Source organism: Schistocerca piceifrons, chromosome X (genome assembly GCF_021461385.2).
Source record: "Schistocerca piceifrons isolate TAMUIC-IGC-003096 chromosome X, iqSchPice1.1, whole genome shotgun sequence".
NCBI lineage: Eukaryota > Metazoa > Arthropoda > Insecta > Orthoptera > Acrididae > Schistocerca > Schistocerca piceifrons.
Window position 1 is genome coordinate 191,064,307 of NC_060149.1, and position 20,820 is coordinate 191,085,126.

General features: G+C 44.0%; 1 protein-coding gene and 1 pseudogene across 1 annotated transcript in view; both read left to right on the plus strand.

Annotated features, from left to right (window-relative positions):
* LOC124722244 (F-box protein At5g06550) overlaps positions 1-20,820 on the plus strand; it is a 610,244-nt gene that overhangs the window by 572,674 nt on the left and 16,750 nt on the right. The gene's annotated exons all lie outside the window — the stretch shown is intronic.
* Positions 1,138-1,254, plus strand: LOC124723309 (annotated as a pseudogene).

A 20,820-nucleotide genomic window follows, 5' to 3' on the forward strand; every position in this document is an offset into this window, starting at 1 on the left:
CACGGATGCATGCTGGTGGGAGTAGTATTATGCTGTGGGAGACATTCTCTTGCGCTTGCATGGGACCTGTGGTAGTAATCGAAGACACGCTGACACCTGCGAACCGCCTGCATCCCTTCATGCTTGATGTCTTTCCCAACGGCGATGACATCTTTCAGCAGTATAATGGTCTGTGTCTTGGTACGAAGAGCATTATAGTGAACTCAAGTTGAGTCAAATTCACCTGATGTAAACCTTGTGGAATCCATCTGGGTCGTTATCGGGCGTCATCACCGAGAACACAAATCAGCGGCTCGTTATTTACGAGAACTACGTGACCTTTACGTAGACATCTGATGCCACATACCTCCACAAACCTACCAACAAACTGTCGGATCCCTGATACAAAGAATCTGTGATGTATTTCAGTCCAAAGAAGGACAAACAAGCTATTAAGCAGGTGGTCATAATGGTTTGGCTCATCGGTGTACGTTCCGCTGATTACGTACAGTGGGGTGTGAACCAAATATACCTTTGTTTTGATTTTTAGTGGTAGCAAAAATGCGCATTAATGTTACTTGTCTCTAAAAATCGTTAGTGGAAGGGGAGAGTTGTGTGAGACTCGCCGGCCGTTGTGGCCGATCGATTCTAGGTGCTTTAGTCCGGAACCGCGCTGCTGCTACGGTCGCAGGTTCGAACCCTGCCTCGTTCATGGATGTGTGTGCTGTCCTTACGTTAGTTAGGTGTTCAGAGCCATTTGAACAATTTTTTTTTTGTGAGGTTCGACACTAGCCTGGTGAAAGGAAACATCACGGCATTCCGTAGAAGGAAAGAAAAAGTTTTGTGGCACTTTTGTCTGGAAGACCATCAAGGGGCAATCGAAAATGGGTTTCACCTCCTTACCAGGTGTGGTGTCGTGTTGTCTGTTCAATGTAGGTGGCTGTTATGGCTGCGTGTGCAGTGCAGTGTCATGCTTGGTGTTTTACAATGATGGGAGAAGATAGAGAGTGTAACCCTGTGCCGGCACATAGTCTACTCCTCTCGAATAGCATGAAGGGGACCGGCGAGCATAACGTCCCTATGACCAACAACAGTGTTACATTCCCACACGTTTCGAAAAGGTTTGGGATTTAATCCAGGGCATTGGCGCAGTGTCTAGGCAACGGCCTTGCCGCAGTGGATACACCTGTTCCCGTCAGATCACCGAAGTTAAGCGCTGTCGGGCGTGCCGGCACTTGGATGGGTGACCATACGGGACACCATGTGCTGTTGCCATTTTTCGGGGTGCACTCAGCCCCGTGATTCAAATTGAGGAGCTACTCGACCGAATAGTAGCGGCCCCGGTCAAATAAAACTATCATAACGATCGGGAGAGCGGTGTGCTGACCACACGCCCCTCCTCTTCGCGTCCTCAACTGAGGATGACACGGCGGTCGGATGGTCCCGATGGGGCACTTGTGGCCTGAAGACGGAGTGCTTTTTTTTGGCGCAGTGTCTGGTGATCAGTAATTTCCCAGTACCAACTCTCAAACCCCTTGCTGACGAAATCCTGGTGGTGAAAAATTCTTCCACCAATTATGATTCGACCTCGCAACCTCCGAATCGCACAGGCATGCGTTAGAGACCACGGCTACGAATGTGTGTATTCGCTGCCACTAATCTTCGAATCTGGCTCCTTCTGAATACGGATTATGACTGTTCTTGACCCCTCTGTCAACCTCCTTATCTGTTGTTATATCATTCTGTCCAGGCTATTTCGATGATTCGAGCAGCTGGTGCAGAAGAGAAGTATGAGGTAACTAGGTCAGCCGCATAGATCTGCCTGCGCTAAAAGAAATCGGCCATGGCCCTGTTTAAGGAGCATACGAGTGGAGTGTTGTAAAAACTATGGGATGCTATATTGAGAAGGCCTCCTGCGGACTGAAACCCTTCCAGTTATAGCAGATTAAATCTGATTTTAAGTGGCAGTGAGAGTATAGTGTGTGTTGCAGTATCTAATGCATATGTTCATGGTCAATTTACTCAAAATAATTTCGAACTGTTGTTAAAAGATAAATTACACCACTACTAGGATTTTTTCGGTGTTTCTTAAGAATGAGACGTTAAAATTCAAGGTTTGATGGGATATTTGGTGTCGATACCAATATGTATAATTTTATCGATACCTCGATAATATCACAATAAAAGTATCGCTTCAAAACGGTTCAAATGGCTCCGAGTACCATGTGACTTCACTTCTGAGGTAATCAGTCGCCTAGAACTCAGAACTAATTAAACCTAACTAACCTAAGGACATCACACACATCCATGTCCGAGGCAGGATTCGAACCAGCGACCGTAGCGGTCGCTCGGAAAAGTATCGGTACCGATAGTGTTGCGAGGAATTTTAAACATACACTCCTGGAAACTGAAATAAGAACACCGTGAATTCATTGTCCCAGGAAGGGGAAACTTTATTGACACATTCCTGGGGTCAGATACATCACATGATCACACTGACAGAATCACAGGCACATAGACACAGGCAACAGAGCATGCACAATGTCGGCACTAGTACAGTGTATATCCACCTTTCACAGCAATGCAGGCTGCTATTCTCCCATGGAGACGATCGTAGAGATGCTGGATGTAGTCCTGTGGAACGGCTTGCCATGCCATTTCCACCTGGCGCCTCAGTTGGACCAGCGTTCATGCTGGACGTGCAGACCGCGTGAGACGACGCTTCATCCAGTCCCAAACATGCTCAATGGGGGACAGATCCGGAGATCTTGCTGGCCAAGGTAGTTGACTTACACCTTCTAGAGCACGTTGGGTGGCACGGGATACATGCGGACGTGCATTGTCCTGTTGGAACAGCAAGTTCCCTTGCCGGTCTAGGAATGGTAGAACGATGGGTTCGATGACGGTTTGGATGTACCGTGCACTATTCAGTGTCCCCTCGACGATCACCAGTGGTGTACGGCCAGTGTAGCAGATCGCTCCCCACACCATGATGCCGGGTGTTGGCCCTGTGTGCCTCGGTCGTATGCAGTCCTGATTGTGGCGCTCACCTGCACGGCGCCAAACACGCATACGACCATCATTGGCACCAAGGCAGAAGCGACTCTCATCGCTGAAGACGACACGTCTCCATTCGTCCCTCCATTCACGCCTGTCGCGGCACCACTGGAGGCGGGCTGCACGATGTTGGGGCGTGAGCGGAAGACGGCCTAACGGTGTGCGGGACCGTAGCCCAGCTTCATGGAGACGGTTGCGAATGGTCCTCGCCGATACCCCAGGAGCAACAGTGTCCCTAATTTGCTGGGAAGTGGCGGTGCGGTCCCCTACGGCACTGCGTAGGATCCTACGGTCTTGGCGTGCATCCGTGCGTCGCTGCGGTTCGGTCCCAGGTCGACGGGCACGTGCACCTTCCGCCGACCACTGGCGACAACATCGATGTACTGTGGAGACCTCACGCCCCACGTGTTGAGCAATTCGGCGGTACGTCCACCCGGCCTCCCGCATGCCCACTATACGCCCTCGCTCAAAGTCCGTCAACTGCACATACGGTTCACGTCCACGCTGTCGCGGCATGCTACTAGTGTTAAAGACTGCGATGGAGCTCCGTATGCCACGGCAAACTGGCTGACACTGACGGCGGCGGTGCACAAATGCTGCGCAGCTAGCGCCATTCGACGGCCAACACCGCGGTTCCTGGTGTGTCCGCTGTGCCGTGCGTGTGATCATTGCTTGTACAGCCCTCTCGCAGTGTCCGGAGCAAGTATGGTGGGTCTGACACACCGGTGTCAATGTGTTCTTTTTTCCATTTCCAGGAGTGTATATTGGTTCCTCGTTGACTTAAAAGAAATTGTTTACAATACAAGGCTAAATAAGAAAATTATGCTACGTCTGAATGAATGGTATTAATTCAGTAATTTCCAGCATTCTGGAAGGAATGACGTCAGCAACTGTGTGATTTACCAAATTATGCAGTACACTGGAGAAAACGGTCGAGGCTGCAATATTAATTTTCTTTATTACTCCATGTCTAGTTTCGAGCCTAAGCTCATTACCAAATCATCCAATAAGCTGTGCAATAACACACATCACGACAGCGCCATGACTGCTCATACTAGTTCCACGCATATGAACTTCATTCATTCATTCATTCAGATGAATGAAGTTCAGTCCCGCATTACTTTACAAGATGTGTTTAACTAGAACAAGCAGTCATAGATCTGTCGTAATGTACGTTATAGCATAGCTTATTGGATAATTTGATAATGAACTTTGGCTCGAAACTAGTCATCGAGTAATAAAGGAAACTGATATTTCAATTTCGACGTTTCTCTGCAATTTAATGCATAATTTGGAATAGCATTAAGATTCTTGTGTATTATGTATGAGTAAAGATACTGCCATGCAACGTGCTGAGACAAATTAACACGTGGGCTAACATTGAAGCTTATAAATCATTTAGTGCTTGAGAAGTAAACAGTAACTTGTGGCACTCATTCATCAATTTCACTGAACAAAAATTAATTCAGTTGTGGACAGTCCAGTCTGTGTTCCCAGATTCCTAGAAATCGGAAATGCTGTGGGCTCCCATCGACATCAGCTGTCGACTGCCTCTCTGCAAAGAAGGATTTTCTTAGTTGCTGCACATAGAAAAGGATTCAGAGATATGTAGCTTTTTGGTAACACAGAATTGGAAAAAAGTTCTTCAAAAATACAGTTCAGTTAAGTTATTAACGTTTTATTTTGCCCATATGAGGTTCTATTGTACTTGGATACTCGAATCACTTTTCCAAGTTAGTGGAAAAATCCTTAATATTACTGGTATCTGATGATGAAATAAGTTCATTACAGACTGAAGAGGGCTTATAAATTTTACTTGTGCATTTCTGTTTCGTCTATGATACATAGACCCTGCATACACATAAATATACACTGCATACACATTAATTCCAATTAAAATGGTAGTTACAGGTTATTACATTCCCCCACGTTATTCGACACTTCCAGTACTAATACTCTGATACTTCTTTCGATGCTATGAAATTATCGGCTATTAAGTACCGGTACACTTGTATATAAACTAGAGGATCGATATTCCTGTTATCAGTAATGTCGTAATGCCCCTACTTAAATGTCTAAGTGTCCCTCTAGTAACGATAACGGGCAAACAGACAGTTTTCTCTTACACATTGAACAGCGTGGAAACAATTAACTCTTCGATTCTGTATTCTTTGTCGATATTATTTTTTTTTCGATGAAATAAACGTAGAAACTTACAACCGTTGATGCACAGGCTTTCCTCAAACCTTATCAATAATTACACTGTCTCGTACAATCTGGCCTAACAACACGACTCGAATCTCCACCTTGTGCCGTTGACAGCTACTTCATTGTAGATCGTCGGAATCAACTTCAGTTAAATTCGTTCTGTTTAAGTTAGCCGGCCGGGGTGGCCGAGCGGTTCTAGGCACCACAGTCTGGAACCGCGCGACCGCTACGATCGCAGGTTCGAATCCTGCCTTGAGCATGGATGTGTGTGATGTACTTAGGTTAGTTAGGTTTAAGTAGTTCTACGTTCTAGGGGACTGATGACCTCAGAAGTTAAGTCCCATAGTGCTCAGAGCCATTTTTGTTTAAGTTACACGGGACAAAATACTTCTGTGGAACTTGTAAGCACTACTGAATACAAATGTCATTAAGAATTTTCTTGAATAAAAAGTGCAGTACAAGTGAATTCCAGACTATGCATGAAGTATTAAGACAAACGTTCGGAATCCACATTCAGCCAGACAGATTCGAATCGAATTATGCCTTTCCAGCCCTTCTGACAGCTGTGCGTTTGATGCACGTTATTAATCACCAAATCGTGTCAAAACTCTCTCTGTTATTTTTACAGTAACAGGATACAATGCTTAGTTCACTATTCGGTGTATGGGGACCCCGTTACGTCACCAGATATTGTTACTCATGGCATCACGGGAACGTTCTATGTTACTTTATGTTTGACGTCTGATACTTAACGAAAAATTGCTGACAATGAACGCTGAGTCATTCTATTCTCTTTTCTTGATGGGAACATGGCTTGATTTTATTGCGCCTTATGATGTAGCTAAGATGCTGAGAAACTGCTCGTACCTATAAGTAGAGGGCTTACAGCCAATGCGTTATTATCTTTTCATAATTTTTCGAGACGTAATTGTTGTTCGATTTCATAGACTGTATGTTGCATAATACACCTTCGGCCAATCCTCGAGTACTTTTCGTCGGTCTGAGACCTTTACTAAGTTGGATTAGTGGATTTTGTAGCTGTGATCTTCAGTCAGAAAATTGGTATGACGCAGCTTTCTGCACTAGTGTGTGCTGTGTAAGCTTCTTCATCTCTACACGGCTGCTGTAGCCTACATGCTTTTGAACCTGTTTTCTGTACTCAAGTCTTTGTCTCCGTCTAAAATTTTTATCCCTCTCACTTTCCTCCATTACCAAATTGATATTTCCTTGATGCCTCAGAATATGTCTTATCAACCGATTCCTTATTTTAATCAAGTTGCGCCATAAATTGCCTTTTTCCCCCAGTTTTGTTCAGTACCTTCTTACTATCCACTCTACCTATTTAATCTTAAGCATTGTCCTGTAGAACCCATTTCAAAAACTGTACACTCTTCATATCTAAACTGTTTACCGTTCACATGCCACGCCTGCACGCTCCAGACAAACACCTTCAGAAAAGATTTCATAACGTTAACAGATATATTCTTGCTATTGCCAGTCTGCATCTGAATCCTCTCTTATTCGGCCGTCGATACTTATTTTGCTCCCAAATAGCAAAACTGATGCACTATTTTAAGTGTCTCATTTTCTACTTTTATTCGTTGAGGCGCCTGGTTTAATTCGACTACATTCCATTACCCCTGCTTTACTTTTGTTGATATTCAACTTACAACGTCTTTTCAAGACACTATCCATTCTGTTCGACTGATCTTCTACGACCGTTGGTTTCTCTGACAGAATTAGTACGACATCGTCAAACCTCCAAGTTTTAAATTATTCTCCCTGAATCTTAATTCCTGTCCATAGTTCTTCTAGATTTCCTTCACAGCTTTCTCAACATACAAATCGAATAACGTAGGGGATAGGCTACTACCTTGTCTCACCTTCTTCCCAACTACTGTCTCTCTTTCATATTCTTTGTCTCTTACAACTGCAGTCTGATTGCTACAAGTTGTGGACAACCTTTCACTCCCTGTATTTTATCCCTGCTACCTTTAGACTGTCAGTGAGGGTACTGCAATCAACTTTGTAAAGCTTTCTCTAAATGACGAAATTAAAAGAATAGAGAGAAAAGATTCGTACAGCAATGGGAGATGTCACAAGTGGGCCTAGTCTACAAAATTCCGAGAGCACGTGCTCTAAAATAGTTAAGAAGTCAACTGTGATTCTTCAGTTTCTCCGGGCGCAGTTGTTGATCGGACAGCGCACCTGACGGTAGCAACTTGTCTGATCGACGAAATATTGTGCCCATTGGAAACTGTGAACTGAGAGTACGCCCGTCGACTGTTGATTCAAGAAATTAAGTATTTCCTTTGACATATATCTCAAGTAAAGACCACAGCTCTAAGATTACAGAAATTCACGCTCGAACACAGAAGAGCTACAGGCATTCTTCCCTATTACCATCCGCGAATGGAGTAAGAAGAGAAGACTGTACCCTCCGCCACACACCGCCGAGTATAGACGTAGCTGCAGAAAGCCAGCGAAGTCCCCAACATTTAGCCACTTAAAGACGCGCTGGCGGAGAGCTGCACGGTCGCTCCGGCTGCCTCTGGCCGGTGTATTTTGAGAACGTGAATAACAGCTGACGAGAGTGTTTTGCTCTCTAGCGTTCGGCGTATTTGGTCGCAGATGTCTCTGCATCCAAGCCGCCTGGTGCTACGAAAGGTCTCCGTGCTACTGAGGCTAGTGGAAAAACATTTGTAGTTATCTTTCTTAAAGAATCTGTACAGTGTCGCGTATGTCATTTCAGATTCTACGGACAAATTCAAATTTGGAATGACGACTTCTCTCTTAGAAACAACCAATAAATTATTTGTTATGCCAGAAACAACAGTTCTATATCATACCGTAATAGCCTTGACCTCGATGATGGCTATTATACTGATAATTATAAGAGTAGCTATTTGACTGTAAATAACTTTTGTGGATGACAGTAGTAGCTTCCTTAAAGCTGCTCACTAGTGGATAACGCATGGTCATAAGACTGGTACCGAGCGAGGTGGTAAGACACTGGACTCGTATTCGGGATGACGGCGGTTCAAATCCCATTCCGGCTAACCAGTTTAAGTTTTCCGTGGGTGGTTCCTTAGAGGGTAGCGCTTCTGGTTTCACTTCTCTGCACCCCCCCCCCCCCCAATGAAAGCTCGCGCTGCGTCTCTAATGAAATCATCGTCGACGGGACCTTTAACCGGAGTCCTCCTCCCTTCCTTCCACTGTTGTATAGAGGTCGTCTCCAGCCTTGTCCATGCATTATAGTCTTACTGCTTCGGTTTTATCGTATCTCTTGGACAGCAGAAGTGATCCACAAAACTACCGTTCAATCTCACTGACGTCTACCTCATGTAGAACATATTCGGAGCTCAATATAATTAATTATCTCGAACAGAATGACTTACTTCACGTCAACCAGAATGAATTTCAAAAATATCGCCCATGCGAAATCCAACTTGCCCTTTTCCCACATGACATCCTGAAAGCCATGGGCCAAGGCAATCAGATGTATGCAATAGTTCTTGACTTCAAAACAGAATTTGACGCGGTAACGCACCAATTTTTATTAACAATAATACAATCATTTGAGATATCAAATGGAATTTGTGACTGTATTCAGGATTTCTTGGTGGGGCCAATGTAGCGTGCTACCTTGGATTTTCCGAAATAGATTCGCAAATTGCGAATACGTTTTGAAGTCAGCTGTGCATTTTATTAATGGCACATGAAAATCTGTGCCGGGTCGAGACTCGAACCCAGATTTCACTTCGGCTATTCATGCACGTCTCCCAAACTGACCCAAACTTCCATATGTCTAACAGTGGCCATGTGCAAATCATTAGCTTATGTGGCTTAACGCAAATCATTAGCAATGTGGCTTGACGGGCTAAAACGACAATAATAATTATTTTGTCTCTTCCTGTGCGGAAATCACAAAGTTCGATTAAAGGTAACACGGACATTACACAACATGTGGAAGTGTGGGTCGGTACAGAAGGCGTGAACGGATAGCCGAAGTGATTCATGCGAGCGCTCGCGATAAGCAAGTCCCGGTCCGGTGCAGATTTTCGTTCGTCACTAATTAAATGTACAGCTGACGTCAAAACGTATTCGCAATTTACGAATATATTTCGTAATATTTACAACTACTGTGGTTCGTCAAAACAATGTCTGTTCCTCCAGATATGTATGCATGTCTGAAGGACGTTGTAATGTAGTATACAGATACTGAATAAACACGGACAGTGTGCAAATAATCTTCAGATGTGGAAGTAACATTAGGAAATGTATTGAGATCCTTACTGATCATATTTAATAATTTTATCATACTAATGGCCTGACAGAGAATGCCAACCTCACATTTCTGCAGATGGTGCAGTTACCTACAATGAAGTACGACCTGAAAAAAAAGCTTCACAAATATCCAATCAGATCTCGATAGCACTTCAGCGTGGTCCAAATACTGATAACTTGTTTTAATGTTTAGAAATACTTATATTAAAGCTCAAAAGATGTCCATAAATATACTGTAGAAAGTTGAAAGTTTCACTTAACAGGATTAATTGAAAGCTACAATTGCTTGTATTATATCTGAAATAAATCAGAAGACCACCATTTTAGTTATGTGTACAGCAACACGGTGGACGTACCCTTGTGTGGAGGTTCCAAGGAGAAGGAACGTTGCCGGATTGCATTCTTCGTCATAGAGTTCCAACAAACCGAGCGAGGTGGCGCAGTGGTTAGCACACTGCACTCGCATTCGGGAGGACGATGGTTCACACTCGCGTCCGGCCATCCTGATTTAGGTTTTCCGTGTGATACCAACACAACTGTCGTCCGCCATACGGCCCGACAACCAGGAGTGATAGTCTGTGGTGCCATTTCATTTGGTAGCAGAACTCCTTTGGTTGTCATCTGCGGCTCTCTTACAGCGCAGCGGTACGTCGTTGATACTGCACGCCTCGTTTTGTTGCCCTTCATGGCAAACCATCCTAGATTTCAGCAAGATAATGCCCGCCCGCACCCGGCTTATCTTAGTGCTTGCCAAACCCTACCTTGGCCAGCATGGTCATCGGATCTCTCCTCAGTTGAGAAAGTTTGGAGCATTATAAGTAGGGCCCTCCAACCAGCTCGGGATCCTGGTGATTTAACGCGCCAGTTGTACAGAATTTGCCACTATATCATTCAGGAGGGCATCCAAAAACACTGTCAATCAGTGCCTGCACAAGGGCCAGAGGTGGAACAGCCCGTAATTGACATGCTCAATTTGTGAAGATCTTTCTCTTGACTAAATCATCCATTTTTTCTGAAATACTAACAATTTGTTTGTCTGAACATGTACGCTCAGGCTCATAAATTAAGGATAATGCTGATACATGGTGAAACAACGCTCTGGTGGGCGGTTTGCGGGTTTAAATCACCTCCGGGTATGACCATACGCCGTCCGCTGTGGCCGAGCGGTTCTAGGCGCTTCAGTTTGGAACCGCGCGACCGCTACGGTCGCAGGTTCGAATCCTGCCTCGGGCATGGATGTGTGTGATGTCCTTAGTTTTGTTAGGTTTAAGTAGTTCTAAGTTCTAGGGGACTGATGACCTCAGATGTTGAGTCCCATAGTGCTCAGAGACATTTGAACCATTTATGACCATGTGGTGCATTTGACCTGCGGTCGTCGCACGGTGGCGCTGGCAGCAGTCGACATACGCAGAGGTGTGTTGGTGCATGTCAGAGTACGGTGCAGCGAGTAAGTGTGCAGACGTTTTCAGACGTGCTAATGGTGACTGTGTGTTGTAAATGGCTCAAAGAACACATATTGATGACGTTATGAGGGGTGGAATACTAGGGCGACTGGAGGCTGGTCAAACACAGCAGGTCGCAGCATGGGCCCTCCGTGTGCCACAAAGTGTGATCTCAAGATTATGGCAACGATTCCAGTATATAAAACGTGTCCAGACGCTACAATACGGGACGTCCACAGTGTGCAACACCACAAGAAGACCGATACCTCACCATCAGTGATCGCAGACAGCCACGGAGTACTGCAGGTAGCCTTGCTCAGGACCTTACCGCAGCCACTGGAACAGTTGTCTCCAGACACACAGTCTACAGACGACTGAACAGACACGATTTATTCGCCCGGAGACCTGCAAGATGCATTCCACTGATCCCTGGTCACAGGAGAGCCCGTAAAGCCTGGTGTCAAGAACACAGTACATGGTCACTGGAACAATGGTCCCAGGTTATGTTCACGGACGAGTCCAGGTATAATCTGAACAGTGATTCTCCTGGGTTTTCATCTGGCATGAACCAGGAACCAGATACCAACCCCTTAATGGCCTTGAAAGGGACCTGTATGGAGGTCGTGGTTTGATGGTGTGGGTTGGGATTATGATTGGTTCACGTACGCCCTTGCATGTCTTTGACAGTGGAACTGTAACAAGTCAGGTGTATCGGGACGTCATTTTGCGCCAGTATGTCCGCCTTTTCAGGGGTGCAGTGGGTCCCACCTTCCTCCTGATCGATGATAACGCATAGCCCCACCGAGCTGTCATCGTGGAAACAGAAGATATCAGGCGAATGGAGTGGCCTGCCTATTCTCCAGACCTAAACCCCATCGAGCACGTCTGGTATGCTTTCGGTCGACGTATCGCTGCACGTCTTCAAACCCCTACGACACTTCAGAAGCTCCGACAGGCACTGGTGCAAGAATGGGAGGCTATACCCCAGCAGCTGCTCGACCACCTGATCCAGAGTATGCGAACCCGTTGTGCGGCCTGTGTACGTGTGCATGGTTATTATATCCCAGACTAATGTCGGGGTACAGGTGGTACATTCACTTCGGCCGATCTGTCTCTGCGCCGTTCTCTTTTTCGACATTGACGTTTCGTACCGGTGCTGAATATACAAAATCTCTGCTAGTGTGAGAAAAACTTCCAGCAACTGACAATTTCGGCAACTGCTTGCTACAAGATGCAAGAAACCCTTCTGCAGGCGAGTTGCGGAAGACGGACTGCAACAGATTGGCTTCCGTTTTGCTACGGGCTGTATCATAAGCAAGTGTCTGGACACTAATTCTGGTCTTCTAGTCTTCACGAACTACAGATACTTCTCAGGATTTTGGGAGACGTTCTGCGAGTTGATTGTGCCACAATAGTTATCGATGGCTTCGCGCATTGGTCTTCGCGTAACCAAGCTTGATTTGCTTAACAGCTGCATATCTATAGTTCCACGCTTCGCTCTATTCTTTAGTGCAGCAGACACTATTTCTTAAGACGCTCTATGATATTTATTTGAAGATACAATGGGTTTTGAGATTTAGGCCATGGTCTTAGACATAATTTTGAACTTAACATTTCATCTCCTACTGCGAAATATATGGTCAGAGCAGTAAACGTTGGTGAATTTTTACAGGTATATCGCAGCCTCTCGCGCTATCTCGCAGCAGGATACGAAACGCCAGAAGGAGTATTATTCCTAAGATCACGCCCTACTATCCTACGTCATCATGGAAGGAAGTACCAGTCACGAAAGCCTACGTTATGCCATATTCATGGTATTGTTTGTATATTTCATATATACTTTGTGTTCTGCCTTACGGCAGGTCTTGTCATGGAAGAAGCCTCGTTAGAGAGGTCCACCGCTTGAGCATCTAGGGAAGTGATTCCATTGGTGGTTTCCCGTTGCCTTCCACTGATAATGATGAATGATAATGAGGACAACACAACACCCAGTCCCTGAGCGGAGAAAATCTCCGACCCAGCCGGGAATCGAACCCGGTCCCCTTGGCGTGACAGACCGCCGCGCTGACCACTCAGCTATCGGGGCGCACTTGTATACTTCGAGGGAACAATATTTATTTATTTATTCACGCATTTATTTCACCTACCAAGACTCGTGGGGAGAGATCAGGACTCTATAGCGGGTACTCCAGTGTTACAACTTGAGTTGGCGTAATTTCTACGTTACATCCGAAAAAATGATGTTTTGTCATTCGTGCACCCAGGTTCGTCGTTGAGTACACCATCGCAGGCGCTCCTGTCTGTGATGCAGCGTCAAGGGTAACCGTAGCCACACATTAGAGCTATGGACACTTCTTCAGTAGATGCCATTTGTTTCACAGTAGAGGAGATATTCAGTAGATGCCATTTGTTTCACAATAGCGAAAACAGAAAAGTGCACATAGGTTTTAATATATGCATTTCAGAGGCCATGTTGACTATACTTTTTTTCTTGTCTTGGTCCACACCACAGCCTCTGGACCGAGCGAGGTGGCGCACTGGTTAGCACACTGGATTCGCATTCGGGACAACGACGGTTCAAACCCGTGTCCGACCATCCTGATTTAGGTTTTCCGTGATTTCCCTAAATCGCTTCAGGCAAATGCCGAGATGGTTCCTTTGAAAGGGCGCGGTCGATTTCCTTCCCCATCTTTCCCTAATCGGATAGGACCGATGACCTCGTTGTTTGGTCCCCTCCCCAAAATCAACCAATCAGCCAATCAATCTCTGGAAGTTGTTTATTCAACAATCTTAGCAACAGCGGTACCGGTACATGTAACGCTCTGTTAGAGCCACCAGAACCCTTTTCGCTTATACCTTTCGACTCAGTCGTTGGTGGGCCAGGTTTCCTTACCCGAAATTCGTACATTTACCCTTCTACATCTTCCTTGAAGGTCTGTAACGTCGTCGCGGAATCATGCTGTATTCTGCTCCGTCCAGCCAGTTCAACGAAAGAGCTTGCACTGCATCTATTCATAACCGTTCTACGATGTTGTACTGAATGAAATGGTAGAGTTTTTAAGAACTTATTTTCCTTCCAAACTGTCGATCAGACTCTAGAACGCTTTTACAGTCTCTGAACACCAGGATCCTTCATTACCGCAGCATTTACTTCTGTTACACTTCCCTTCCTTGTTTCAAATGAACGCGTGAAGATAAGGATTCAAAGTTCCGCCGTTGACGACGTCCTTCACGGTGTTCAAGCTGGGATTGCTCTGACCGAGCGAGATGGTGGAGTGGAGAAAGTGACGGTTCAAATCCCCGTCAGCTATCCATATTTAACCCTTCTGTGGTTTCCCTAAATCTCTTAAGGTAAATGCCGGGATCGCACGGTCGATTTCCTTCCCAAAGCTTTTGCAATCCGAGAATGTGCTCTACTCCATCTCTAATGACTTCTTTGGTGGAGGTTAGTGTTTAACGTCCCGTCGAAAACGAGGTCATTAGAGACGGAGTCCAAGCTCGGGTTAGGGAAGGATTGGGAAGGAAATCGGCCGTGCCCTTTCAAAGGAACCATCCCGGCATTTGCCTGAAACGATTTAGGGAAATCACGGAAAACCTAAATCAGGATGGTTGAAGACGAGATTGCACCGTCGTCCTCCCGAATGCGAGTCCAGTGTGCTAACCACTGCGCCACCTCGCTCGGTTAATGACTTCTTGGTCAAATCTAATCTTTCCTTTTTTTTAGCATGTGTCTAGGATAGGTAATGAAATCAGCCGTGTCATTTTCAGAGTAAGCAATTTAGGGAAAACACAGAAACCTAAATCTGGATAGGTCTTCTCATCCTTAAGTTCTTTAGAGTATTTTCTACTCTAAGGGGGGTGGGAAGTCCATCTCTTGATTTTCGTAGTGTCTCGACACTGGTAAGAGAAATCTAAATGATAACATATTCGCCATTTGACTGTAACTATGTTTATTATGTCCACTATAGCAATTTCGGCTTTGGAGCCACTTTCAAGTACAATACACCATCCACGGGCACAGGTCAAACGTACGTGTATATGCATGTTTCGGTATGGCACGTTTGACATGTGTTCCGGGATGATGTGTTGCACTTGAAAATGGCTCCAAAGCCGACATTACAATAATGGACATCATAAATATAATTAATGACAAAAATGGTTCAAATGGCTCTGAGCACTAGGGGGCTTAACATCTGGGGTGATCAGTCCCCTAGAACTTAGAACTACTTAAACGTAACTAACCCTAGGACATCACACACATCCATGCCCGAGGCAGGATTCGAACCTGCGACCGTAGCAGTCGCGCAGTTCCAGACTGAAGCGCCTAGAACCGCTCGGCCACAACGGCCGGTTAATTAATAACAAATGGAGAAAATGTTGTGATTTGGAAACTTTGAGGTGGTGCGGCCACCAATTAAGATAAAATCATCAACTCGTAAGACACTTTACACGTGTCGTGTTCAAGAATTTTCGCAAATTGTGGCAAAGACTTCAAAAGGTAACCGTTGTATCTCTACTCAGGCAAGGAGCTAAGGAGACACTCAAATGACGCACGGATGAATCAGCGAGCATTTGTGGCTCGGTATAGCTGGCGAGAAAACTTGCGTGTGCTGCGAGGACTGTGTGCTTATTGTATTATTGGCACGCGAGGCGCATGCGCCGAAGTAGCGGCTAAGATTAGCTGCGCGCCAGTGGGAGGCCCGGCTTGCGGTCCATCTACTGACGAGCAGTGGGGACTCGGCGCCGCGGCCTGCATCACCCGACGGACTCTCGCTTTCCGACAATCCTAACGCACAGCACCTGCCTGTTTTCCTTCGTTGCTCACTGCGTGACCAAGTTCAGTCTAATGACTGCAGCCTTCCACGCACTACATTTTTGCGGTTGCTTTACTTAAAATTTTAATAATCTTTGCATACCCGCACCTTTTATCACGCGTGACATGCGCCGCCGAGTTAATTAATTAAAACTGTCATTTTTATACAGTGGCGAGTATTTCTTGAGTTTGTCTTATTTCTGTTCCGCAGAAACTGAAGCGATTAACTAACGCCAGTCGGAATGTTTCGTCAAAGAGGTCGACCACAAAATTAAGCTCTGTACAGAAACACATAGTTACGTACCGAAAAAACTACTTCCAAACTTGATTGATGAGCTCCAACAATGCGGTAGAATTTGGAGTCAGATCCTTTATTCCTTAAGATACTATATCCCGGCTGTATCCATTTAGCAGCTGCGACGGCATTCGTTTTCATGTAGAAAGACATCGCGTTAGAAATTCACTTAGCTTGTCAGGATAGCATAAACAATATAATGTGCACTCTCTACACTATTGTGAAAACTATGACCCTAGAACTAAGCGCTACATAATGGTTTAAATCATTTTCTCGTGAAATTTTCTCTCGTTTTCCTGGCAAAGATGGGGAATATTTTGAGACTCGGACCAGATAAGGCTCTCTGAGCAAAAGAGTGAGTAAAAGTCGGTCGTCATCTTACTTAACACCTTTAATGACACAAATTATTTTTTGGAACAGTTTCCTGGCCTGTTGTTCGATATTACGGTGCTGATCTGTGAAAATATTGCATTTGGTGGCCATTGATCAGTGCCCAAGAGGAAAAAACTCGCAATTGTCGGTGACTGATAAAAGTAATACATGTGCTTAATAATTTTGGTAGTTAGTATTTCTGGAGCTCTCCTTGCATGGCCTGTATGGCTGTGTAAACAGAAGGCAAGAGCAATTGCACTTAGGGCTCATATTCGAACATAACGGTACTCTGTGGCAAGCTACGAGAAAAATAGGGACTGCACTTTCTTCTCCTTATCCGCCCACACTTCCAGTCACATTCCCCCAAACACGAGCAACTTCCATTAGCGACGTTCCCTACAAGCTGCACTCGTCAGTAAGTTTTGCAGTTTGCTATTAATTGGCAACATTAGCCTTTACAAGAGCTCGCACAACATACTGGAATAACCCACTAACAAAATGGAAACTCGTACTAATCATTCTCTGTTGTATTAGCGACACAACTGTCAGCTAATAACATCGCATTTTTTTTTTTAAATTTTGGATTTCCTTTTGTTTGTTTGTTTGCTACTTAATACAAAATGTTCTATAACATGCATTTCTCTGCTAGCAAAACGGTTTGTGACCAGAATTATTGCAACTACGTGTATCTAGACGGACATAAAAGGATCAACAGTTCGAGCGTGACCGAGGAGACATACTACCTTCTTTAGTCTCAGTTTCTCTCTTTGATCTTGTTTAGTTGAAAACAAATTATGTTAATTCAATCTGAACTAAAATTTGAAATCCTAGGTTAAATAGAGATCAAATAAACCTAAAAACGTGATGTAGCAAATCTGTATTGTGTAAAGGTTGATACAGTCCAGCAAAAAGTTGAATTCTATCAGACTAAGCGAGAAACTATCCAGAAAGCAGAATTACTTCCAGTATGATTTCAATGTTTAACATCAGAGTCTAAGAGTAACCTTTACAAACTCTTGACATTTAGTGCTTTTTCTGCAAGTCTGCTACAAATAGCAAACAAAAGTACGTACATGATCGGGGTACAACAGTGTAAACATTTTCATTAAAATAGGACTTTTGAAGTAGATACAAAACGTTAACAAGTCCCCCCTCAGGCTAGATCGAGAAGCATCATTTTCATTAATAGAACTGTAGTGGAACAGCACACAGCAAAATATCTGCTTCTTTTCTCCCCTGGTTATAGTTTCTCGTTCTGTAATATTAATTGTTTGAACTAGAGAATAGGGAAAGAAGGGAAGCGATGGTTGGGAATTCGTGACTTCAGGCTCCGCAGGACATTGTGGTAATGCAATGCGAAAGAAAATTTGTGCAGCACCGGGACTCGAACCTGATTAACTGCTGCTCACGAGCAGTTGCCTTAACCGCTTTTTTTTTTTTTTAATCTCATTTTGTTCGTTTTCGTTCGTTGTATCTGCTCGGGGCGGACGTCGCAAGACACCCGTTTCAGTTCGTCTTTGACCCATTAACTCAGTTCTTTTATTACAGAGGGCAGCTGACCCTCTGACCGAACACGCTGAGTTACCGTGCCGGCTAACCGCTTTGGCCATCCGAATACAGTACCTGACCGACTCAAATTTCCAGTTTATTGCACGCTACAATGCAGTGTCCCTCGTCCATTAACCCCCTACTCGTAAATTATTGATTCCCGGAGGAGTTTCGCACTGGTACAAACGTCAAGGAGCAGTGGCCAGACACAGAACAAACACTACCCAAACATATACAAATATTATTTGTAGTACCACCCAATAACATAACGTCCGTTTCCGTGGTCGACGGAATTTTTGGCTCACATTTCGTCTCCTCCCGTAGTCAAAAACTATGGACACCAGTATAGTTTTTTTTAAATTCCCTGATGTGCAAGCCCATAAAAAGGTAAAGCTGACATCGGTCCGATGGTTGGATTGAGCACCACAGTGTTCCACTAGACATATCCCGACTGAAGTGGTACCAGTGTGCCATTGCCTTATTCTGACCTTCCAACTGACTGACTCGTCCAGTTATTGGGGTATCTACAGCTTAACATTGATTTTGAACCTCCGTGCAACGTGGCATTTTTCATATTAACAAAGAGATATGTGACAGGTAGAAAAAGTATACCTAACAGGGGATCAAACCTGAGAACTCTCACATTTTGTCACGGATCTGTCGAACCAGCAATTCGTAGGAAGTGAATACATACTTTGAAGACTATTTTCAGAAATGGCTAGACCAGACAAACTGTTTATTTCTATCTTCCTACAGCCATTGAGTTGCAGATTCTTCCAGGTGCTGTCCCTCCCGTCTCTTCAGTAGTAGGAAACGAAACGAACCCTGCACATAATACTCTGCTTTTTCAAGCAGTGGGATTTTGTCGTTTCATAATATCTACACATTCCAATTTTCTAAACAACAGTTTGTGTCAGGTATTGTCAAATGCGTTCAGAATGGCTACAAGTATGGCTCTGAGCACTATGGGACTTAACTTCTGAGGTCATCAGTCCCCTAGAACTTAGAACTACTTAAACCTAACTAACCTAAGGACATCACACACATCCATGCCCGAGGCAGGATTCGAACTTGCGACCGTAGCGGTCACGCGGTTCCAGACTGTAGCGCCTAGAACCGCTCGGCCACTCCAGTCGGAGGCTGCAAGTATCAGCAAAAATGTTGTTTCCTGTATATTTCACTTAATGTTGCAGCTGAGAATGCAAGAATTGGTGTGTTGGCGATTTTTATTTTGTGTCATCTGGCTACCATGACTGAAAAGTAATTTTGTTTTGGATTATATCTTTTACAGCACATTTTTTAATCATTTTTAGAAAAAAGGAGAACAGTAATATTAATAAATCTGCTTCAGTTTCTCCATGTGGATAGAGTAAGTTTTAGTTTAAGAAAAACTCAGCACCATTCAATTACGAATTTTATATGTTATTGAAGTTAATGTAAAAGGACTTCACTGATAGCTCATGCAAGTCACTGCTGTGATGCTTTCAAGCATATCCTGAAGATGCACTCATATCCTGAAGATGCATGCATGTAAACTGATATTCATTCTTTTCTGTCACTTCCTTCTTTTAGGAAAGGCACAACATCCTGAATAAACTGAAGACAGCTTCCATTCATAATAATATCCTATCTTTGTATGCACATAGAGGTGGACAGGAAAAAAAAGAGTAAGAAGTTCAGCAAATTGACAAACAGACTGGCAAAAAGAATTTGACATATCTATTCCACAAAATATTTGTGACATGATTCTTACTGTGTATTATCCTTATGTTCCTTAATTAGTTCCGTTTACTGTCTGAGGCTGCAGGTGTGCTAATTCTACTCTGCTGCCATGCTAAGTTCTGTCTTGTACAAGACAAGTATGCAGACAGCCGCAATAATTACAACTGAAATTTGAAAGGTGGTTCAGTAGTTAATACTGTGAGCTCATATTTGAAGGAACAGCATTCCAATCCCTGCCCACTCAGCCTGATTTAGGTTCACTGTGGGTTTCCTAAAACACTTGCCACAAATTCTGTTTTCTTAAATAGATCCTTTCCTCATCTGGTCCAATTGATCTAGCAGTCCACCTCTCATTCATCTATCCTTTACCTTTAGATCTCATCACGACTGAGATAGGAAGGGAAGTGGCATGGGGTGAAGTACACATTAACAAGAGGTACAGGTGTCACTTCATTGTTAATATACTTTTACCCAAATTTAACGTCACTAATCTGTCAGGACAGCCATCCCGCCCCCTTCTTTCAATATGTTACTCATCTCATACTGCAAGCTTAATTTAGACATGACTTCATCTATTCTTGTCAAACATTAAAAATTACCTACGTTCATAACAGTAGATGACTGTTTACAATGGATGCTGGTACTTCTTAGTCAACTAACAGATGTCTTGATTACTTGAATGTAAATAATATGAGAACTTGTAGCAACCTTAAGTTCATATTTTTATTGTTTACTTTAATTTACTGAATACTTTCTCAGGAAATTATTTTGAGAAAATAGTTCAGGAGGCTACTTAAAGTGCAAATGCTTGCAAAAACATACTTGACCTCTCAGTAACAATTAATCCTGAGCAGACATGGAACATTATGATGGACACACAGAATAGGGACACTAGGTCATCGTAGCAAGACTGAATATCTTAACATCCAAATCCACCAAACATTAATGCAAAATATATCTACTTAAAGAAGCACATAAATGTTCACTTGACACCTTCCTAAGAGACAGTCTCCACTCTTTCCAATCTGACTAACTATAGACCAGGTACGTTTAAATTCAAAGAAATAGTACTGACTGCATTTGGGCAATATTTACGA